At 43.3% G+C, this 20162-nt stretch overlaps 1 protein-coding gene across 16 annotated transcripts in view; it reads left to right on the plus strand.

The window, feature by feature from the left end:
- The window catches only part of LOC105491228 (WW domain containing oxidoreductase), a 1122875-nt gene that overhangs the window by 420054 nt on the left and 682659 nt on the right, over nt 1-20162 (plus strand). For 3 of the 16 annotated variants that reach the window (XR_011616119.1, XR_011616113.1, XR_011616114.1), the window contains one exon: nt 1-20162. This exon is cut by the window's left edge; it is cut by the window's right edge and continues 21560 nt beyond it. The exons of 9 other annotated variants lie outside the window; for them this stretch is intronic. The gene's annotated coding sequence lies outside the window, so the exon portion shown is untranslated. 4 more of the 16 variants (XR_011616115.1, XR_011616117.1, XR_011616118.1 and 1 more) reach the window with 2 other exon arrangements.

Genomic DNA, 20162 nt, shown 5'->3' on the forward strand with positions numbered 1-20162 from the left:
TGAGTGAGAATCAATTGGTTCTGTGGGATTTACGATGAAGAATATTGCTTATTTTTATTTGTAAATTGTGTGCTACAGATCCTTCGTATCAGTAATATGTATAATAAACATGTATGTGTATATTCATACACACCCTTTCATTTTGTCAGGAATGATGGTTAAACATTTACCACAGCACTGGATTCACTTCTCCATCAGCTGCTAACTTGTGAGGATGTTTGAGGATGCATGACCTGTGTAATGCACCTGTTCCGGTGCCTGGCACAGAGTCGCAAAGCCACAAAGATGGTGCTTGTTGGTTGTACGTGTTGTTTCCATCTGATATCACCATTGGGGGAGCAAGATGACATGCACTTGCCCCACGTGTCCAACAGCAAAGCCCCCTGGTATAGTGGGCTGCTCAGTGTGCCTGGTTCAAACCGCATATTTATAGTCCCCGGGTGTTTTCAGAGAGCAAAAGTCCTTTATGGTTAGCAAATTGCAGGTCCTCCCCTTTCTGATATTTACAGCCCTTCCAACCACCTGTACAAAAATCAGGAAAAGGCAGAGGACGGCTGTCATTAATGTAAAGGCAGGTGATTACCTTTCCCTCCCCAGCACACACATCGCCTCCTAATGCAATTAGTCACCATCTCTGTTCCCTTCAATCAAGCCTTTTAGCGGAGTTCACAGGGATGCCTTCAGTCCAGACACTCTGACCGTTGACGAAGGATTTGAAATCTTTTGAGAACTCTGAAACAGTGCACACCAGAAACATCCAGCTGAAAACGGAAAGGGGAAAAAGACGACGTTTTGCTATCCCAGGCACATTGCAGGCACATCGAATGTGAAGGTCAGTACTACTTCAGAGGGCAGGCATTCTATCCCCCAAGCCTGTTGCTTAAGAAATGCCCAGGCCCTTTGAACAAAATGGTTTCGAGTGATTACAGTGCATTCTCACTTACATCTCCTGATATATTTCTTGTTATTCTCGTTGAGTACTGCATTCAGACAGAGGTTGCCAATAAAGTTTATTGTAGGAGCTAAGTGTCAATATCTGTAGTACCCCCCGCCTAGGGTGCTGGTAATTAAAATGCCACGGATAGTCTGGGAGACGCATGAAAATTTGATGGCAAATTGATTTCAGGTTCATCTTGAAATTTGTCCTCAGCTGGACTCGATACTTCTGGCAGACATGGGATGGCTTTTGTCAGAAGGGTCTGCTGGAATGAGACAGCGATGTCTTGATCTGAATATTAAATACAACATGCTGTTTATGACAGATTATCCGTTTAGTGCTAAAACACCCAGCTACTTCTATTTACACATTCTTCTGCATTGAATGTGGAAGACAGCATCTCATAGATCCACTTTACATATGAAAAGAAGTTGTATCAAACTTGCTGGGCATCAGAAATAAAGGATTTTAGAGACCCTGGCTTCAAACACAAGTTATTCCATCCAAGATTCTAAACTTAGCAATGCAACTTGCACTTAATTTTTAAAAGCTAGAAAAATAATGATAAAGATTGTGTGATCAAGTATAGCAGCCCTGTGGTGTTTCCTCAGAACGGTGTATTACAGAAAAGGAAAAAGCCATATATATGGAGAAAAAACTCCCCATATTTAATATTATCAATTGCTGGTTCCTGTAAACTTGCATTTATGGATCACATTATAACAGCGATTACTCTTATGTATTGTTCGTGCAGAAGTGCACTATGATGATAATATACTTTTGAAAGTATGTTTCCAGAATTTAATTTGTAAGAGGTTTGAGGGAAGAATAATACTGAGTTTTGAGTGTTGCTGATTGTAAAAATGTGTTGAGTAGAGTTAAACGTGTTCACCAAAACCCATTTTATCCCTTGAAAATTATTGGGCAATTAATTGTATTTACTTAGCATTCAATGCGTGATTAGAAATGGAATTTTTAAAAAAGCAATACTCAAGTGGAATGCATTCATTTGCTCATTCAGCAAACAGGGCTTGAGTCCCTACTATGTGCAGAGCCACAGTGGATGAGAAAGATTTCTGGGTGGGACTTCAATGAGATTCATTTTCCAGGTTTTCATGTTATTATGTATATGTGGTATCTAATTAATTTTTTCACAAGTACTTGCCCTAGTGATGCTAAAATCAGCTTGATTGGCTTATAAATCAATGAAGGTTACTGTTTCATTGCTTTGAAATTGAATTTAAAAACAGGAACAGAGCAATCCCTTCACTTCCAAATGCAGCCTCCCATTGGAATCACTTTGGAAGATGCTGGATCTGCGTGTTGCCCAGTATTGCTTTTCAGGCAGTCCCAGGCAGGAAGGCCCATCAGTGAAAAAAGTCCTGCATATGCTGTGGGTCATCACAGCTGCTGCTTTGCACATTTAGGCAATATTTATGGATCTTTTATTAGGACAATTTTTATGGCCCAAGATTAAAAGTTAAAGTTAAGTAGTAAACGTAATGAACATGTGCCTTTGGAAGTTCCAACTGATTTGTATTTTCTTTCCCTCTGTTGGTCATGGCTCATTGAATTTTGATGATAGCATTAAAAAAACAAAATGCCTCAGATCATTTTTGGAAGGAGACAGGGTATGAATTGACAAATTAATAAAATAAATTATACTTCAAAGATGCTAAATTATCTCTTCTGTTTAGGAGGCTCTCTTTTCAGATGCAGAATTAATTTGTGGGAGCTTGAATATTCTCAAGAAATAGTATGGGCAATGTTTGATAGAAGATGTAATTATTGGGTCGTAGGAAATAATGGTTGAGATCGTATATCTGCCGTCCTGGTGGGGAGCATGAATGAGGGGAAGGAATCACGGGAAAATGACATTCCTTGAGGCTCCTTCAAGGTGTAGCGTTTGCTTTGGCTTTTCAAGTGTCTTACTCTATGATGGTTGCTGCTGGGCTGAATTCAACCTTGGGTTCAATTCAATGTGAAACAACTTTTTGGTGAAGGAATGATCCAGAGGAAGTAGTAAAATAGTAGCCTGGCCTCCAATACAAATTGCCTGTGAGTCCGACTGATATTCACCAATATGCAGTGGTGGGGTGAAAGGATTCTGTAGTCAAAACTATTAATATTTCAGAAATACAATACTTTCCAGAGCCTTTGTATGTAAATGTCTCATATACCCCTCTAAGAAGGGGAGCAAATAGTATTTTCCAAACTTATGTCACCCCTTACCATCCACCTGGATATTTGACATGTGTTGGAATCAACCTTACAGGGAGCCCTTGGTCGATAAACAGTGTTTTCTAAATTTATATGACAGTTCCCACTTTCCCTCCCCCACTTTTATCACTTTGTATGACAGTCTTCTTGGGAACATCCATTGGGAAACTTTCTTTCCTCGCAGGTGTCTGTTACAAGTCCTGGTTCGCGCAGTGTTGCGAAAGAATAGTTGTGTGTCACAGTTTTCTTCATACAGTGTTTATTGAGAAACCTCTTCTGTTAATAGAATGACTCAGAATCAGCCAACCCCATAAATACTGCTCAGGCATTGAAAAGGCTTCTCTCTCTCTCTGTAGAGCCTTTGGACATCAGAAAAAAAGAGAGTGACTTTCAGATACAGCTACCTAGTCTATATTACACAACATTCTGAAAAGAGCAGATTTTAATATCTTTCCTCCCACACTTGCTTTGACTCCCTCCTTTAGTAATTAGATAATTATGTATAATTAGCACATTAATTATGTGCAACAGCTGCAGTTGAGTGTGTGCATGTACAACTGCTTGAAAACAGCTTGTGAGTTCACTATTAGGCCCATGAAATTTTTCTCCTTGGCATGTTTTCACTATTCATTTGCTTGACAAAGGATAGATACTTTTTCCATGTGTGCAGGTAAAAGCAGTGCAGTGAGCTAAAAAGTCAGCAAAGAGGAAGTGGCCCTGATCTGCAGCCCTGTACACTTAGATAGGGCATCATTGCCTTCCTCTGAGCTCTTGGTGCCGATAACAGACTCCTTGACAGATAAGTGTACCAGATTCCTTACCTGTCCCAGGACAAGATAGCAAGAGTTTCTTGATGCATTTTAAAAAAGCATTTAGTGTTGGCAAAAGGCTTGCAATTTATTATTAAGTGGAATAAGCAGTTTAAAAACAGTACGTACAGGGTGATTTTCTGGCTATATAAAAGCACAGGCATAGAAAATAGATATACATAAATAATGTTACTATAATTTGTCTGCCTCCCTTCTCTCAGAAAAGACCGATGAATTATCTATTATGTGCCACTCAGTGTTTGAGTGCTGGGAATACAGCACCATAAAGTGAAGTCTCATGTGTCAGGTAGCGAGGGCCACGGTCTGTGTTTTGAGAATTACAGGCAGTTTTGCGGCTCATGGCTATAATCCCAGCACTTGGGGAGGCCGAAGTGGGTGGATCACCTGAGGTCAGGAGATCAAGACCAGCCTGGTAAATGTGGTGAAACCCCAGCTCTACTAAAAATACAAAAAAAGTTAACTGAACGTGGTGATGTATGCCTGTAATTCCAGCTACTCAGGAGGCTGATGTAGGAGAATCGCTTGAACCTGGGAGGCGGAGGTTACAGTGAACTGAGATCGTGTCACTGCACTCCAACCTGGGCGACAGAGCAAGACCCTGTCTCAAATACAAGAAATGAATCAAAACAAACAAACAAAAAATAGTATCCCATAGTTAACCATTTTCTGAAATGAATTTGTTACTTTTATAATGAGAAAAAAGTAGATCTCGTGTGTGGAGGGAATTGAAGATATAATTTCATAGTCTGCGTACAGCTAGGCTCATCGCAGGGACCTAAGTAACACTTAAGGAATTAAATGGCCTATCTGTGTTTGAGAGGCACGCTAAGATGAGATGCCGGCTCTTTTTATTTATTTCTAATGGTTTGCTTGGTGTGGTGGTCATTTCCCTGGAAGTGCGCAGGAAGAGATAGGTGACTAGCAAGTCGTCTACGAACGTTTTTAGAAATGTCTGGTGGAACCATGCAGGCATCAGATAGCTATCTGTGTGCAGAGCCAGGCCGGTGCCTAGGTGAGACGGAAAGCTTCTGTCAGCTTTCTTGCTGGCCTCTCCTTGCAGGCACTCCCTTCCACACCTGCCTTTCCACCTGCCAGACTGCGCCTTGCTCTGGGTCTGCATGTTCAGCGCTTCTCCAACAGTTGCGTCTGCAAAGGTAGCTTAGCAGAGGGTGAAGGGCCTTCTTCCAATAAGTCAGCACCTTCAGTTAAAAGAAAGGAATAACATTCTCCAATCTTGGCAGTCTGGCAAGGTAGAAAGACACCTGAAGGTGAACATCTTTGGCCAAGACATTTTGTTATGTGTTGTTCAGTTTCATTTGTCTCTCAGCCAATCAATCAGTGGATCTCTCTCCTTCCCTCCCGCCTTGTCCCCCTTTTCTCTCCCCTTCCCTGCCCCTTCTCTTTAAAGTTTCACAGATTAAGAGAGTAGCATGCTGCTCATCCCCATCTTTGAAACCATGCAAATGAATAGCAAGAAACATAGTTCTTAGCATGCCCGTTTCTTTCCGCAGTGCCCAGGCCAGCAGTACCTGCTGCCCAAGAGCACAGCTGACAACGCCCTGGGAGCCCTTCACACTCTTCTCTGAGCTCTTCCATCCGTAAACAGACATCTATGCCAAATGCAGGGAGGGTTTGCTGTTGGCTTTTACAAGAACACTGTCCTGTTATGCCTGCTGCTCTTTGCTTGGTTTTCCCTGGACGGTCACAAATATACCTCCAGGTCAACAGATAAAGAGCAAACTCACTTCTTCTGATAGTTGCAGAATATTCCATAGTACAGATATTCTGTTATTTATTGTAGTTAGATTTCTATTCACGTTGAACTCCCATGCCCAGAGCTTTCCAGACATTTGGAAACATTTTAGAAAATTGACATCATCTCTTCAAATGTCTGAACTCAGATTTCCTCTATGATGTTGGAATCTTTAAAATATCATGCACACTTGGCCTGTTCCTACAATTTTGTTCCCCAGCCCTCGTTCTCCGTTTTGCACGTATATTATCTCGTCCTATTCCTCTGCACCCTTCACACATGCCTGCAGAGTATATACTTTTGCACAGGCAGAAGTCCAGCCGAAATGATCCTTATTTAGCATAATTTAAACATGAGGGTTTCCTAATGCTCCTTCCATTTAAATAATTTAAAAATCCGTGACAAGGTACCTGAAAACTACTAAGAGAAGAGAGGTGTTAATGGACACATCATGGAGGCTGAAGCAAAACTGCATTATTCTGTCTGCAGTTGAGAACCGTAAGAAAAAGATCAAGATTAACATTATTGTTAATAGTGTTACCTCAGTTTGCTGTCTGTACTTTTTTGGAGGCATGGGTCTGATTCCCGAGAAATCATTTTTCCTTCTCCTTGAAAAAAGCAAATTTTATTAAAGTGGTTTTAATTTTAACTGCATTATTTGTTTGCTTTATGTCGTTTTTAAAGTTTTATGAAAAAGTCTTCCATGTGTTTTTTATTTATGAAATCGGGGCAGCCATCCTTCACATATGAAGCAGGTATCTCAGAATATTGAAATCTTAGAGTGCATTTCATAGGAGTGTGAATGATTTTTCTGCAATTGACATATTGAGCTTATCATCTATTATTAAGTTACCTTTTCCTGAAACAAAATATTTGTCAGATGTAACTTGGTACCCAAATGCCTTTTCTTGCTAAACTGGAAACTGTAACACACACCCACCCACCCCTTTATTCTTGGTTCCCTCCTATATTTTGACATTTGAAGCATCCACAGAAAAGTATTAGAAGGAGCAATTGAAAATCGTGAGAACTGAAATTATTTCCAGCTATGTTTAAATATGAATGTCTTGTTCGACTCTTCGCATATGTATTTATGGCTGTGTGATATCATTATGGCATCGTAATGAATGTCTACTGAATTATGTGGGATTCAACAGGGGATACAAATGGATTTGAATTCTGTAACTGTCATGCTGTAGTCCGGAGAGGGTGGAAACTGCCATATCCCCCTGCGTCAACATATCTGTCAAAAGTCCTCAGCACTCCCCGCAATCCATGTCCGGTGGAAGTGCGAGGTGGTGAGGATGGAAAGGGCTATGCATCGACTCCGTGTTAGGACAGGTCTTAAAAAACTAAACACAAGTCACGTTATGGAACTGTTTACCTTGGCTTTGGGGTTTATTTCCATCTGGATTAAGAATGTTGTTGTATTATATAACAAGAAGTGAAAAAAAAAAAAAAAGGGAATGATGTTATACAACCGTTTTTTTTTTTTTCCTTACTCTGAATGTGTAATTTTAAATGAAGAACCAGGACACCTCATCCTTTAGTCTTTTCTTTACTAGCGAGTAGCAGATATGTGCGGACCACAGAGATGGACTGAAAAGAGAAGGAACAGTCCTTGGTTTGTATTCCAGCCCCGACGTTGCTATGCCTTGGAGCTTGGTAATTAGATGCTTGGAGCTTCAGTCTCCCCATCTGTTGCATCGGAACAACAGTATGTGCTCTGCAATATTTTCATAAGAGTCACATGAAGTAGGTACCTACAGAGTCTAGTACTGTGCTTTTTAAGTTGGGGCTTAATATGTGGTAGTTGTTGCTGTTTTTGTTGTTATTATTATTGTTATTTGTTGTTTGTTTTTTGAGATGGAGTCTTGCTCTGTCACCCAGGCTGGAGTGCAGTGGCATGATCTCGGCTCATCGCAACCTCCGCCTCCTGGGATCAAGTGATTCTCCTACCTCAGCCTCCCGAGTAGCTGGAACTATAGGCCCCTGGCTAATTTTTGTATTTTGTAGTAGAGACAGGGTTTTACCTTGTTGGCCAGGTTGGTCTTGAACTCCTGACCTCAAGTGATCTGCCTGCTGCTTCCTCCCAAAGTGCTGGGATTACAGATGTGAGCCTGGCCCATAAGTGTTATCTTTATATAACATACTTACAGCTCCCTTGGGAGTAATTTTTCCATTTCTACACAATGGAAACTTGTAATTTTAGCCTTAGCAACACATACTTACTGGGCACCTAGGTTTCATTTATTTAGGGACTATTTAGTGAATGCCGATTGTGCACCAGGCACCAGGCACGGCCCTGGGGAACCAGCGGGCAGCCACATAGAGAAGGTCCCAGTGGCACCAGAACAGGGTGTGCTTCCTAGGAGGTGTCTGGCTTCAAGACAGGGATTTCCTTTAGCTGGGCGGTAGAGAAATGGATTGCCTGTGATTTCACTGTGCATAAAGTGACCGTTCAGCCCTTAACCAGCAACATCCACATGTGTTCTTCGGTACTCACAGGTGCTGTGGTTCACAGCTGTGGTCTTCTGAAATATAGGAAAAGGCAGCTTACAGAAAAAAACTTGCTGTTCACTGTTTTCTGAGCCAATGTCTCACTTACTGGCAAGTTGATAGGTCTAGTTTTTGTTTAGCTGTTTTTCTAATTTAATCTTATACATGAGATAGCTATAGATGGATGTATAGTCTTTGAAGTGGGCCCAGTTGGCTCTGTTTATTAGCTATGTGGCTCTTGTGCAGGTGACCTATGGCCCCTGGCCTCAGGAATCTCATCTCTAAAATGAGGCTCTTGATATTACCTGCCTTGCCCAGTTGTGAGGACTAAAAGGGTTTTGTGTGTTAAAGAACTTGAGGAGTGCCTAGGACCCAGTGAGGGCCACGCAGCTTGCTCTGATAGCTTTCTTAAAGTCAGTAAGCGTGTTGCCCTGATAATACTCATCTTCAGGGCCATCATTTCGATCACATTTTGGCTTAGTTTCTTCCTCTACCCTCTTCCCACATCAAACTTTTCCATGGGAGGTAAAACATGTTAACAATCTAATTATGTTTCCTTCTAATTTTTTTCTTCATTTATATTATACATCTGTATAATACATATATATTACGTATGGATATATAGGCATATACATATGCATATTTGGGGTGTGCTGTGGTCAGAAAGTTTGCACCCCCCCAAAATTCACGGGTTAAAATCCTAACCCTCAAGGTGACACTAGAAAGTAGGGCCTTTGGGACATAATTAGGTCCTGGGGGCGGAGGGCGCTAATCCTCATGAATGGGTTTAGTGTTTTTATAAAACAGACCCAGGAGAGACCGTCATCCCTTTTACCATGTGAGGAGCCCGCAAGCAGGTGCCCTGTATGAGCCAGAGTGGACCCTTACCCATCGCCACATCTACCGGCACCTTTATCTTGAACTTCCAGCCCCCAGAACTGCAAGAAATAAATTTCTGTTACTCATAAGCCGGCTTATGAGTTGTATACTTTTTTGTGATCGTAGCGTGAATGGAATAAAGGTTTTTGAGGTTTTTTTTTCTTTTCGGTAGTTTTACCTAATAACACCTGGAATCATTCTGTGCACTCTCTTCTCATTGTAGCATGGTTTTCCATGCTGAGGACATACGTGACCATGCAGTCATTTCCCAGATGGAACTTATTGAGGGGCATTCGCTTAGTTTCGAAAGGATTCTCCCTCCACTCCCATCCCGGCCACAGATAGTGATGCAATAAGCATCCTTGTTCGCATGTCCAGACTGAAGCTTTTATTCCTATGGGATGAGTTCCCAGGCATGGGATTGCGAGGCCAGACTCTAAATTTTGAAAATGGATTTTTATCATTCTAATGGATTACGGTGAAGAGAGCCAAAGTCTTGATAGAAACACTCAACTCAGAGTGAATTTTTTAGATGTAAAAGTGGATGGTAATTAAGGGTACACACATTAAAAGGAGTAATTTGACCAGCCCATCACAGTAGTAATTGATTTTAATGTCTCGAAGACTTCTGATTTCGTTTTTGAGTCTGGAAAGGCAGGTGGAAACCCGCCACTTTTGCACACATATTTTGCACACATGTATTAGAGAGTAGCTAGCCTGCTTTTACTAGTGGTTCTGTAGAAGAAACACAGCTTGAATAAATGTCCTCTTGGATGCCCAGCACAGATTGGCAGTGGCTGTCAGGATTGTCTGGTGGGAAAGGTGCTGGGACTCACTCTAGACTCGGAGTGAGGTGGGGTGGGGGCAGGGCAGGAGGGCCCTGGCTGATTAATAATGTTTGTGATGAAGTCTGGAGTATGTGGGGAAAGAATCACGAATCCCTGCATTGGCCACCCCTGAACCACAGCCCATGATTCACCCTCCGCAAATCCCAGGGCCAGATATTAGAACATCTGGGATGAGGAGTGCCTTTCTGTTCATGGCCTCCAGAGGTCCAGTTTTTCTGCACTCGGGGGAGCCTTGGTGTAGTATCTGATAGGCAAGAGATGAATTTACGTTTTGCCACGTCGTTAATAAGCAAAAGAAGACAAAAGAGCTCAAAATAGACTGGCGTGCTGGGGCCAAGGGTGGTGGTCACCAGGGCGAGCGGTTATGGGTGAAGGGCTGAATTTGCAGGGTCAAGGAGATTGCCTCCAGGCCCCTTCTGGAAACACACTCCCTGAGCCTTGTAGAATTGAGTTGATTCTGTTTAACTGCACAGTGAAGAAAACACTTCCTTGCTTTAAAACATGACAGCTCTCTTATGTAACTTAATTCTTCATTCCGCTGGCTCTTGAAGCAGCCTCAAAAGTCATTTTATCTTCTCGGCTCTTTGATATTATTTGTAGTTATTTATTTAAAGTAATTAGAGACGGGGTCTTGCTGTGTTGCCCAGGCTGGTCTCTAACTCCTGGCCTCAAGCGATTTTCCCACCTCAGCCTCCCAAAGTGCTAGAAATAAGATATAAGCCACCAAGCCTGGCCTTGATATTATTTTTTAATGGGGGGTGTGTGGGTGGGTGGTGATGGGGATATTCCAGCGGAATATCAGAAACACCGGTGAGGAAGGCAGAGGGAGCTCAAAGACAAGGCTCAAGTTGATATTCCAATGTCAGTACCTACCAGCTATGTGAAGCTGGGCTAATTATGTGTTTAGGTTTCCTCCTTCTTTAAATAGAGTTCTACGTCTATTACGGGGCTGTCATGCAAGTCGATGAATTAAATATGCTAATATATATAAATTCTGAATAAGTATTAACCAAAGAAACGGGACATCATATTGGTTCCCAATCTACCTCATAGGTATTATAAAGATGGCTACCTTTCCAAGTGTCTGTTTGTTTCACTAGTTCCAAAATAGTATCTCTCAAAATACTAGGTAGTATTTGGTCAACACTTTAGCAAGTAACTTTTTTTTTTTTTTTTGCAAAAGAAGCCCATGTGAAAATACAGTTGGCCCTAAGCCTATGAAATATGGCTCGTGTGTGGGACTGGGGTGACTAGTAGGAGAAGGAGGATAGTTCTCTGGATTTTTACTGGTATGTATATATTTTTGGGTATTGGAGATGGGGACAGTGAGTATTTGAAGCTCACAGCAGGCCCATTTTGCAAGTTTTCAGGAAACTGAAATTCAGAGAGATTAAGTATTTTGCCATGAGTCACTTTGTAGTAAGTGGGAGGGCTGTTGCAAACCCACGTGTGTCCACACCCACAGCCTGTGTTCTTTTCATGTGCACAGGAGTATGGAGGAGAAGGGAAGTGATAGAACGCTTTAAAAAAAAAAAAAAAAAAACGTCAGAAGCTGATTTGACATTTATTCATCTTTGGTGTACTCTCTTTACTAAGGCAGGGTGTAGACTCATGAAACCTAGAAGGAGTTGAAAAATAAGGGTTAGGATTAAAAAAAAAAAAAACAACTAGTGAAATCAAGACACCATTTTGCTTAATTGAAGGCTTGCTGTACATTAAAGAACAACAAAAACCTAATTCTTTGAGTGTTTCTGAGGCCGAGCCTTTTCCCACAAGGCACTTGCGTGCACGGTTCTGGAAGCTCTCCTCTGTTTGCACAGTAATCGCTCATCCTGCTCTCGGGCTCTGCCTGCAGTCTCTTCCTCTGTCTCAGATGTCACTCTTCTCTGCCTTCTTCAGAAGCTGTTATATGACCTCCAGATTTCTCTTTGACTCCCTGTATTACCATTAGAAGACATCTACACTGGGAAATTGCTCAGTTCCTGTTTTTGATTAATATTTTATCAGCCGCAAGAGGAAATGGTATTCTATAGCAACACTAATAAGTGATTGAGCAGATGAGATGCTCTTGCTAGCTTTGGTAAAAAGTCGGGGCAAGGTTACAGTGGAGGAGCTCTGATGAGACTTGGGATAATAAAGTCAAGTCGAATATCTGCTAGGGTTAAAAATCTAACAATGGGCCAGGCGCGGTGGCTCACGCCTGTAATCACAGCACTTTGGGAGGCCAAGGCAGGTGGATCACTCGAGGTCAGGAGTTCAAGACCAGCCTGGCCAACATGGTAAAACCCCGTCTCCACTAAAAATACAAAAATAAGCCAGGCACGGTGGCGTGCTCCTGTAATCCCAACTACTTGGGAGGCTGAGGCAGGAGAATTGTTTGAACCTGGCAAGAGGAGGTTGCAGTGAGCCCAGATCATGCCGCTGCACTCTGCACTCCAATCTGGGTGAAACTCTGTCCCCCCCCCCAAAAAAAAAAAAATAAATAAATCTAACACTGGTACGAGAAGAAATTATGCTTTACATCCTTCTTTGAGCAGTGGCTTACCCTCCTACATTTATCAAAAGTGGTGGCAGTAGTGGTAATAATGACCAACTGCATTTAAAGACACGTATCTAAAGCAAAGGACCTAAAATATTAATTTTTCATAGTGCTTAATATGTGCCAGTATATATAAATTCAAGATAAGGTAGACATCTGTGAACTGGATCCTCTGCTGTAGCCAGCAAATGCTGAGAGCCCGGCTTCCCCTCTTGTATTCACATGGCTCTGTAAGAGAGGAAGTAGTACAGCTATCAGTAACAATGCCATCCGGTAATTACCAAATCATAAATGTTTGGGGAGCTGAAGGTCACGGGCTTAGTAGCAATTCTAGTCTGATTCCTTGTGAATTTTAAATACTTGTACTCTCCATCTGGGTGATGGTATTTTGATTGCCAGTGGACAGTCTGATGGAGGTGGGGGAAGAGTTATTCTTCCATATTTATTTTACTTCACCTTGGGTGAAAAAACTTCGCTTTTCGTAATGTGGTACAATGTGTACTTCTGTAAATGGAAGTGGTTTCAGCACATCACAGTCACGCTTCCCCGTTGAAAGATGCTCCGTTTTCCCGCATACATGATGTCCAGCACAACGTCTGATTTATGAGAACATGACCCTGGAGGCTTCTGGAACAGCTCACACGCTCCCTGCAGGAGGCTCAGGCTCTCAGGGGAGGCCCATGGTGCAGCCAGGCGCTAGAGTTTTAGGGTCAAGAAATTAGAGGTAAGAACACAGCCCCATTTTAAGAAATACCAGTGATTTCTGTTTTTCCTTGTTCTTCTTTCCCTCAGTATTTTATTAACATGTGCTGCTGTACAAACACACAATTCACTTAGGTCTCTGTTTCTTGTGGATCACATGGGAGCTTTCATTAAATTGTGGCAATTCCAATTTGAGTGGTTATCAAGTCAACATCAAATAACATGAAGTGTGTTTTAGCCGGCAAACATCGCTTTGTAATTCTCTGATGTGTTCGGGGCTGATTCCCTTCTTCCTGCTTTTTTTTCTCTTTATAAAGTTAACATTTTTATTGCAGAGGTACTGCTGCTGTTGGTTTCTAAAGGCACTCGTCATGGTATGACTAATACTGGAAGCAGACACAGCCATGATGAGCAGTACTCTTTTTTTGTTTATTTTCGTTGTTGTTGTTACTGTAAACCACTTTCTTCTGACTCTCTCTCTCCATTAAAGTGCAACTTAATTGGTAAAATTTAGTTGACTAGAGATTTCATTTATTTATTTATTTACAATGAGTCTTGCTCTTTTGCCCAGGCTAGAGTGCAGTGGCGTGATCTCCGTTCACTGCAGCCTCCACCTCCCGAGTCCAAGTGATTCTTTTGCCTCAGCCTCCCGAGTAGCTGGGATTACAGGCACGTGCCACCAGGCTCGGCTAATTTTTGTATTTTTAGTAGAGAAGGGGTTTCACCATGTTGGCCAAACTGGCCTCAAACTTCTGACCTCATGGTCCACCCACCTCAGCCTCTCAAAGTGCTTGGATTACAGGTGTGAGCCACCATGTCCAGCCTATATTTATCTTTTTAAGTAACAGAGTATTAGCATTGTGATAAATGATACTTAATATATAGTAAGGGAGGTCAAAGTATGAACTATTTTGATTTTTTATAGTTTTTTTTTAAATAATGCATTCATTTTCCCTTTCTTTCTTTCTCTCTTTCTCTCTCTCTCTCTCTTTTTTTTTTTTTTTTTCTGAGTCAGGGCCTAGGTCTGGCACCCAGGCTGGAGTGAGGTGACATGATCAGGGCTCACTGCACCTTCCAACTCCTGGGCTCAAGCAATCTTCCTGCCTCAGCCTCCTGAGTAGCTGGAATTACAGGCTCACGCCACCATACCTGGCTACTTGTTTAAATTTTTGCAGACGTAAGGTCTCACTATGTTGCCCAAATTGGCCTCAAATTCCTAGCTTCAAGCAGTCCTTCTGCCTTGGTCTCTCCAAGTGCTGAGATTATAGGCATGAGCCACTGTGCCCAGCCAAATTTTCTTATTTTCTTTTTTTTTTTTGAGATGGAGTCTCGCTCTGTCGCCCAGGCTGGAGTACAGTGGCGTGATCTTGCCTCACTGCAAGCTCCGCCCCCCGGGTTCATGCCATTCTCCTGCCTCAGCCTCCTGAGTAGCTGGGACTACAGGCACCCGCTGCCACCACGCCTGGCTAATTTTTTGTATTTTTAGTAGAGATGGGGTTTCACCATGTTAGCCAGGATGGTCTCGATCTCCTGACCTTGTGATCCACCTTTCTCGGCCTCCTAAAGTGCTGGGATTACAGGCATGAGCCACGGCGCCTGGCCCAAATTTTCTTATGAAATCAAATGGGCAATACTTGTTTGCAAAAAATAGTTCTTTTGGTTCTTACTTGTCCGTGAGGATTAAGTCACAAAATGCCTGATAGCATCCACTGCATTTTGTAGGGGACAATTACATAGAAGATGCCAGCAATATCTTCTCTCTTTTCTAACATTCTTTACCTCTCCCACCCAAGGACAATGGTGGGCTGGAGTGAGCATTCAGTGACCCAGAACTTACCGGAAGCTCCTAGGGCCACATCTTCCCCAGTCTTCTCCCCCAGGTTTGTCCCATTTGTACTGACTCTGACCCAGGTTGTCCTGACTTGGGAATCATTAGAAGTTTCAGAAAGATGCATACTGCGTTAAAAAAAAAAAAAAAAAAAAAAAAAAAAAAAAAAAAAAAAGGGTGGGAGGAGGGCGGTCTGAGAAGAAAGTATAATTCTTTTTCTTCTAACTGGAGATATAAAAATCATATAGGCATGATTTATTATTTGATTGGAACATTATATTTTATGGTTGTAGAGCACATGTATCATCCTATCTGCTTCTGACACCCAGGAAGCAGCTCTGGCTTTTATAATTTTGATGAAAGAGTTTCCCAACAGTATTTTGGTGTGTGTGCTCACACACCAGCCCTGGTCGTCAGCGAACAGATTCTTCCAGGTTTCCATTGAAGCGGAAGAAAGTGAGATCAGAGATCCCGAGGAAGGGGTTCAGTTTCAGCAATAGTGGAGCCAAGGAGTGGGGGGCAGAAGCAGCAGGAAGTCAGTGCAGGGCGCTGGAGGGCCACTCCTAATTGCTTCATGTCTTGTTGCTGAGCTGATGGACTTGGAGGCGCTGCTGGTCCTGGATCCTTGCAACCTTTTCTTCCAAGAGGAAATGTCGTGGGACTGAGCCTCCCTTCCCCTGGCTGTCACAAAGATGGACCTACCCATGTGGGGGCCTAATGCAAGTGATTCCGCAAAGGTACATGTTGAAATAGAAAAAGGCCCAGGTGAGGCTGGCTATGTAATATACAAAATCCATTGCAAAATGAAAATGTGGGATTCTAGCCAGGGGAAGGGAAGTTAATCTCCCTTTTCTTTGGGCCCAACATGTGAACCTCGGGCAAACAGGTGTCCCCCAGAAGATTGGATCCTCTGCTCTAGGACACATTCTTGTCCTTGAGCAGGTTGGGCAAGAGGCGTTTCTTGTGGTCACCAGCCTCAAACCCCGTGGTCTTGCCAGCCTAGGACATGTCAAGACTGCAGCCTTTCCTGACCTGCGACCATCCCCATGTCCATGCCCAGGCCCCTACTAGGAGTTGAGGACAACAGGGGTCATGTGTCTCTCCTGCTTAGGAAACCTGGGTTGAGGGTGGCAGTGATCTTGAGGTGGGGTCTGGGAGGGTGGAGCTAGCCTGGCCTGGCCCAGCCCAGAGTGCCAGCAGGGGTGGGTACAGTGGCTCATGCCTATAATCCCAGCAGTTTGGGAGGCCAAGGCAGGTGGATCACCTGAAGTCAGGAGTTCAAGACCAGCCTGACCAACATGGGGAAACCCCATCTCTACTAAAAATACAAAATTAGCTGGGTGTAGTGATGCACACCTGTAATCCCAGCTATACAGGAAGCTGAGGCAGGAGAATTGCTTGAACTCGGGAGGTGAGGTTGTGATGAGCTGAGATCATGCCATTGCACTCCAGCCTGGGCAAAAAGAGCGGGCGAAAACAAACTAACAAATGACAACAACAACACAAAAAAGAGCGGGGGAAAACAGATGACAACAACAACAAAAAAAACCGATGTAGGAATGGACAGATGAACAACCCACATGACTTAAGGACATCTTTGAATCAATTATTCTAAGCTGGTAGCAGAAGCCTCTTTTCCATTTGACTTGTATCTCACCTTTTTTTTTTTTTTTTTTTGAGATAGAGTCTCACTTTGTTGCCTAGGCTAGAGTGCAGTGGTATGATCTCAGCTCATTGCCACCTCTGCCTCCTGGAATCAAGAGATTCTTCCTGCCTTGGCCTCCGGAGTAGCTGGGACTACAGGCATCCACCACCAAGCCCAGCTAATTTTTGTATTTTTTGTAGAGACGGAGTTTCGCCATGTCGGCCAGGCTGGTTTTGAACTCCTGACCTCAAGTGATGAGACTTCCTGAGTCTCCCAAAGTGCTGAGATTACAGGCATGAGCCATTGCACCCGGCCAGACTTGTATCTCTTAATGGGTTTATGTTTAACCCTGTATGTTTCAGTCCTACTATGCATCTTACAGCTGACTAACCCTGTTTAAAAATATGCTACTACGTTTAATCTTTATGGTAGCATCATGAACAGGCTATTCTTTAGTCCAGTGGTTGTTCATCGGGAGTGATTTTGCCTGCCAGGGAATAGATGTCAATGTCTGGAGACATCTGGGGTTGTCAGTTCAAGAGGGTAGGGGATTGGGGAGAAAAGATGCTATTGGCATCTAGTGGGTAAAGGCCAAGGGATGGTGCTAAGGATCCTGCAACACAAAGGAGCACCCCCACCACAAAATATCAGTAGTGCCCAGGTTGGGAAGCTCTGTGCCATTGTGCAAAGATTCAAGGTGGCTATGTTGCAGGACTGGTACGTGGGAGGCGTGGGTATTCTAACACAGTCTAGTGATGGTCCAACCTCCTGTACTATGAGTAATTAGCAAAGAATTAACAGCAGAAGATTGCTCTCACCAAAGCCCATCCAGAAAGTGGCTCTTATTCAAGGTGCTAATTAGGGTGTTTTGTTGCCAGTAAAAACATGAGTCAGATTTCATGATTGATTCATGATGACTTTAAAATTAATGCTGCTGTTATTATACAAAGTAGTGGTAAGTGGAGGTGAGAGAATGTTTTTGCTTTGGGATAGTAAGTCAACATTACAGTAAACACGCAGTAAACCCATTTATCTCTGGCTTAATGCTTTGTTGTTTCTTCTAAGCACTTCTTAGGTGCCTCTGGGCTTTTTAACATTCTTTGGCAGTTGTAATTTATTAATTGATTTTTAAATTTGACCAGTGAAAATGAACTTTAGGTAGGGGTTTGAGGAAAATGAAAAGGCCTATTTGTTTTTCAGTGGCTGGTTCTTCATGTTCAGCATTAAGCAGTGGCAGAAATCAGGCAACCTGTGTGTAGTCTCAGCGATCTTGGATTCCCAGCTTCCTCACATCACAGACGGACAGTCAGTTACTCAGAAAATAACTTCCTTTTTTTCCTCCTCTTCTCCTCTCCTCTCCTCTCCTCTCTGCCTTTCCCCTTTCTCCTTTCCTCTTTCCCCTTCCTCCTTTCCGCTTTCCCCTTCCTTTTTCCTTTCCTTTCCTTTCCTTTCTTTTTTTTTGAGGGAGATTCTGGCTGTGTTGGCCAGGCTGGAGTGCAGTGGCAGGACCTCGGCTTACTGTAGCCTTGACCTCTCCAGCTCAAGTGATCCTCCCACCTCAGCCTCCTGAGTAACAGGGGCGACAGGTGCACACTGCCATGCCCAGGTAAGTTTGTTCATTTTTTTGTACATACAGGGTCTCACTATATAGCCCAGGCTGGTCTCCTGGTCTGAAAGGATCCTCCCACCTCAGCCTCCCAAAGTGCCGAGATTATGGGTGTGAGCTACTGTACCTGACCAATAACTTTCTATGATATAGATTTTATTTAAAAACAGTACTGTTCAGTGGCCTCTCCATCAAATGCATTCTAACATAACTTCATAGAAGTGAGCCCTCTTACTGAACTATTTGGCTGGGGTTCTTGGGTGTGTTTTGTTCTATTTTCTGGTTGGTGATTTTCTTTCTGTTGGGTCCTATGGGCTCTTTTTGGACCTCTTCTCAGAATGTGTTTTTTTTGTTTGTTTGTTTGTTTGTTTTTTGTTTTTTTTTTTTTTGAGATGGAATCTTGCACTGTCTCCTGGGCTGGAGTGCAATGGCAAGATCTCTGCTCACTGCAACCTCTGCGTCTCAGGTTCAAGCGTTTCTTCTGCCTCAGCCTCCTGAGTAGCTGGGATTACAGGCTCCTGTCACCGAACCTGGCTAATTTTTTTGTAGTTTTAGTAGAGATGGGGTTTCACCATGTTAGCCCGGATGGTCTTGATCTCCTGACCTTGTGATCCGCCTGCCTCGGCCTCCCAAAGTGCTGGGATTATAGGCGTGAGCCACCGTGCCCAGCCCTCAGAATGTTTTCAAATGCATACCGTTAAATACCTGGGATTACAAAGGGAACCAACTGTACTTACGTATAGTTCTGTCTGTGACACTGTAGTGTGCACTGAAGCAAAAATAACCGGTGATGCTAATCACAAAGTTTTACAAATCTCTTGAAGAGTCTTACTGGTTTCTGTGTTGAGGAAGCAGGAAATTTCCCTGACCCCTTCGCAGGCAGGAAGTGGAGTGCAGATGCCAGAACCAGCTGGCTGCTGTGATGCCAGTAGAGGTGAACTCTACTCGCTGGAACCCCCTGCACGCCACCCTTTGTGGGAGGGAGCTCGCAGGCGAGCAGGTGCAGGAGCCAGGGTGAACGCTTTTGGGCGCCGGGAGGAATGAACTCTGTACTGGCCCCAGGGCAGCATCTGGCAGGGGGTGCCCATGACCCCCGAAGCCCTAAAAGAGGTGTTACAGTCAGTGCTCTTTTAGCTTTGCCATCCACGGGCGCCTTAAGTGTTAACAGCTCAGTGGAGGGTCAATGTGACAGCCTTTTGCGCTCGCACCCGAGTTCTTGTCCAGTGTCCAGGTCTCATGAGCCAATTTGAAGGATGGTAAATGCGGGAGATTTTATTGCTGATGAAAGTGGCTTTCACTGGGAAGAGGAGCTGAAAACAGGACAAAGTGGGAAGGTAATTTTCCCCTGGAGCGATGCCATCACGCTGTTCTTCTGAAGTCCAGCCGCTTCTGTCCAACTGTAGTCTCCAATGTCCAGCTGCTTCTCCTCTTCTCTTCACTCTGCCAGTGGAGCCTGGGGTTTTTATGGGCACTGGATGGGGGGCAGGCTGGGCCATGGGTGGTTGTGGAAAAGGCAGCATTTGAGTGGAAAAACAGGGATGTATGTTCTCACTTCGGGCCACAGTTCTAGGCTTGAGGATGGCACCCTCACCACGGACCTGCCCTCTTCAGCCCAGAATTTCCTTGCCTCCTGTCCCTATCATTGATATCTGGAATTCTTTGTACCTATGAAATCTAATATGGTGATATCTGCATCTAGCTCCTGCTAGAGATGGTGCTCATAATAATTTTTAATATTTATTGAGTGTGGATAATAATCCAGGAGTTGTGCTAAACATTTTACAGCACATTATCTCATTTAATCTTCACACCACCATAAAGTAGTGTTTGCTTATTTGAGGGATGAAAAAAGTTAGGCTCTGAGAATTGATACTAC

This window comes from Macaca nemestrina, chromosome 18 (assembly GCF_043159975.1).
Source record: "Macaca nemestrina isolate mMacNem1 chromosome 18, mMacNem.hap1, whole genome shotgun sequence".
In the NCBI taxonomy this organism is placed as follows: domain Eukaryota; kingdom Metazoa; phylum Chordata; class Mammalia; order Primates; family Cercopithecidae; genus Macaca; species Macaca nemestrina.